Source organism: Leiobunum rupestre, chromosome 4 (assembly GCF_980474605.1).
Source record: "Leiobunum rupestre chromosome 4, qqLeiRupe1.1.hap1, whole genome shotgun sequence".
Classification (NCBI taxonomy): Eukaryota; Metazoa; Arthropoda; class Arachnida; order Opiliones; family Sclerosomatidae; genus Leiobunum; species Leiobunum rupestre.
Genome location: NC_143387.1, coordinates 65,065,625 through 65,069,989, shown reverse-complemented (window position 1 = coordinate 65,069,989; position 4,365 = coordinate 65,065,625).

Sequence of the window (4,365 nt, the reverse complement as noted above, 5' to 3'; positions counted from 1 at the left end):
GCCTCATCAACACTGTTGAAAAGACTAAAGAAATTTCAATTAATACGTATATTCCCTACCACCGATATGCTATAAACCGTACGTGGAGGCCGTTAGTATTTCGGATATTTCCGCAATTAACGCCAGCATTAACGCGTCAACTCGGTCTCCAGGTGCCTCGATTATGGGCCCCATAAACAATATAATAGCGTCAATGAGTCTATTTAAAATAAATAAGTAAAGAAATAAATAAAATAATTGTAATATACATTTGAAGGACTTATGGTGAATATATGAACATACGTTACGGCATTAGCATTCACGTTATTAATCGGCAGTTCATTTGGAACTGGGGGGATTGGATGCTGAACATCTCCAACTAACAGCGATGGACTCGGGGCGTATGGTAGAGTCTCGGCATCTGAGCTGCACACATTTAAATTGCCATTACATTCGGAAGAAAATAAAAAGAGTTTTTATGGGAAAAGTTATACTTACTCGTAGTGGAAGTCATTCGGTGGATTGAAATCGATGTCCCGACTGAAATCGCCGGAACTCTCGGAATCTGAATGAGGGCGTTTAACCATTTCGGAAGATTTTTAAGATGAGGGGTATTGAGACTGAATATTAAACTGTGAATTCTCGATGGAAGCGACATGGGTTTTTATACTCTGCCCGAACTTTGTATTTTGATTACACATGCTAACTTCCCAATCAAATCATTGTAATACGCATTGAAATCAAACAAAAATAAATGTCTGAATCTCGCAAATATCCATATCTATCTCGATGATAAATAAATAAACAATTAAATGCGGTATCAACGATCAATTGCTTATCTAAACTTTCGGTTATTTTTCCGAGCTGGACGTAATTAAAACATCATGACTATAAGATATCACTGTATATTCTAATATCGTCATTTTAAAATGTGTTTGATATTAAAATAACCCTTGGATATAGCGGGTCATCGATTATTGCCATTTTTCTCATACGTCAGGGTTCAAGTTTCTTTAAAGCTACGTCATCCCTATGATATCAACGTATATTATCATTTTCAATTAATTTAATTTAATGTAGTAATCACGTGGTTACAGTAAAATGGTATAAAACGGGGAGGAAATATTTGGTATCTACCCATTATAGTATTGAGAGTTACCAGTCATCTGCGTTACTATACTTATTAAATAATTTCGGTTCGAGTTAAAATTAAATATGTTTCCTTGCGATCAGTGCTCTTCCATGTTTTCCGTGAAGAAAAATCTTCTCCGCCACGTTCGTGAAAAACATGACGAACAGAAGTTCTCATGTAACGAATGTGGAGCCGCCTTTACCCGTAATGCAAAATTAACAGTCCATGTGAAGAAACACCACCGTTCCAGCTCGTCTAGTCCTAAACCCTCCGTGCCGACGACTCTTCCCTCCGTGCCGACGACTCTTCCCTCCGTGCCGACGACTCTTCCCTCCGTGCCGACGACTCTTCCCTCCGTGCCGACGACTCTTCCCGCCGTGCCGACGACTCTTCCCGCCGTACCGACGACTCTTCCCGCCGTACCGACGACTCCTGCCGCTGCCGAGAAATCGCTAAACATCACCGCGGTTACGTCTAATCTTGATGTAGATCCGAATTATCGTGAGGGATGCCATTGGAGTCAAGTTGCTGGTCCATCTCACCAAGTTGACTATGTTCCGGTAACAAATATACGAGTACACCGTGCCAAACGTTCAAAGCCTGAATCGGTAGAAGCTCCTCTTACCAAAAAAAAACCGAACTTTGACTTCAACTTCAGAGACAGTCAGTACAACGATGACCTTTTGGAGAGAATAGACGATCGCGAGATCTTGGACAACGAAAATGACGAGGGTGTAAACGAATTTTTGCAGCAATGGGAAGAGGAAAATCCAGGAGCTCAACCCGTCGTGGATGGAAATGTTCTCGAAGATCAATTGGAGGAGATCCTAGCCCTAAATGGTAGCGTTTTTGCGGCGCGCTTTTCACCTTCGCGAGTGGAAACGGATGCCGAACATTTCATCAATCGCCATCGACAAGCGATCGAATCCTACATCAAAACTAAACTAAAAATCAAGAAAGGGGTGAAATTTTATCTCACCGTGCGCTGCAGGTACACCCGTCCCTTAGCTAACGAAGGGGGCTTGGTAGAAGTTATGCCCTATTTCCGAGGATTGACGTACGCCACTCTAAGCCCGGATGTGATCAGTGAGCAAATATCCCAAAGTATACAAAAAATAGTGCAATCCATAGCAGAATTTGAAAATCTAGGATCGGGGTGGGTTCTAGATCGTATCATGTTTCTCCAAATCAACATCATCCCCTACGCCCCGTTAGTGGGTGGAACCTACATCGAAACGCCCGCGAAACTGGTCAAGAAAAAGGCTATAGTCAACATTATAAACAACGACCAAAAGTGTTTCGTTTGGTCGATTTTAGCGAAACTCTTCCCCCCACGAAATAACCGACATCTTGTGCGAAACTACTTGCGCTACGAAAATGAATTAAATGTCGGAAGCATTAAATTGCCCTTTGAACTTAACGCGGAGAGGTTGAAGAAATTCGAAATTGACAATAACCTGTCGGTAAACATATTCGCGTACGAGGGTGTAATTTTTCCGCGATACGTGAGTGAACGGGTTGTTGAGGAATCCCACCAAATAGATTTGTTGCTACTAGCGAAAGGGGAGAATTTTCATTATTGTTTAATTACGAGTTTAAGCCGTCTCCTTGGCGACTTAACGAAAAACTGCAGGAAGGTGTATTATTGTCGATACTGTTTACATCGCTCAGCCGGAACGAATGCGGAAACGAATCATTTAACCAACGTTAGTAACTGTAAAGTTCACGGTCCTCAGCTAGTAAAGATGCCGACCAAGAACCCAGTTCTGAAATTCAAGAAATATGGATGGTGCCAAAGGGTAATATTCAGTTTTATACGTGAAATGACTTTATAGTTTATACTAACCAATATTTCAAATATATTGTACCATACGTAATCTATGCTGATTTTGAGGCGATTCTTCCAAAGTCTCATACTTGTATTCCGGATTCAACATTATCTTCCACGACAACGTTATCTCTTCATATATCATGTGGATGGAGTTACTGTATTGTCGGTCCAGACGGAAATTCCAGTAAGCCCGTAACGTTTCGAAGCGACGGGGCTACGCTGCAATTTCTAGACGCGCTACAACGGGAGGAAACAATTATTATGGAAAAGATAAAAGAGATGAAACCCATGCAACTGTCGGTCACCGAGGTGGAATCATTTCAATCTGCTACCACGTGTTACGTATGCGGCAAATCTTTTACGGTGGAGGATTTTAAAGTTCGCGATCATGATCATTACAGCGGCGAATATCGTGGGGCGTGTCATCAAAGCTGTAATTTGAAGCTCAAAGCTCCGAAACATATTCCGGTGTTTCTACACAATTTAAGTTCATATGACGCGCATTTAATAATGCAATATATCGGAACAGTCAAAGACCAAGAAATCAACTGTATACCGACAAATTCGGAAACATAAATTTCATTATCTTTGGGGAAACTACGGTTTTTAGATACCTGCCGATTTTTACCGTCCTCTTTGGAGACACTCGTAGCCAACTTAGCAAAGGAGGGGTCTGGGAAATTTCCTATTCTAAATGCCAATTTCACATCGGATGAAGTCACGCTTCTATTGAGAAAGGGTGTTTATCCGTACGATTTCATGGATGACGTTGAAAAATTCGATAGGACATCTTTACAAATTAGCGATGCCGACTACCAACACGCGAATAATGTGTGGGATACATTTAAGATTTCAAATCTTGGTAAATATACTTTTTTCATAATGTTTACGTCATTTTTTTATTAAATATTTATCTCTATTTTATAGGGGAGTATCACGATTTGTACGTGACATCGGATTGTCTGTAGCTCGCGGACGTTTTCGAGTCCTTTCGGACAATTTGTTTTCAAGTTTACAAATTGGATCCCGCACACGCGTATACAGGACCAGGTTTCGCATGGGAAAGCGCTCTCAGTATGATGGGGGTTGAACTCGATCTGCTGTTGGATAATGACATGTATCTGATGATCGAGCGTGGGCTACGTGGAGGGGTGTCCATGATATCACACCGTCACGCTGTAGCTAACAACGTGTATTTGCCTGAAACGTATAATCCCGAAAAACCCGATTCGTTCATCACATATCTCGGTAAAACCAATTTTTTTTTTAATTTTTTTTTCTTCAAATTATCCCTTTCTCTCCTCGCTCAGACTGTAACAACCTGTATGGCACCGTGATGAATGACCCTACGCCGATGAAACACTTCGAGTGGTCTCAAGTGCCTATACAGAATATCCTAAATCATCCCGATGATCACGTTAAA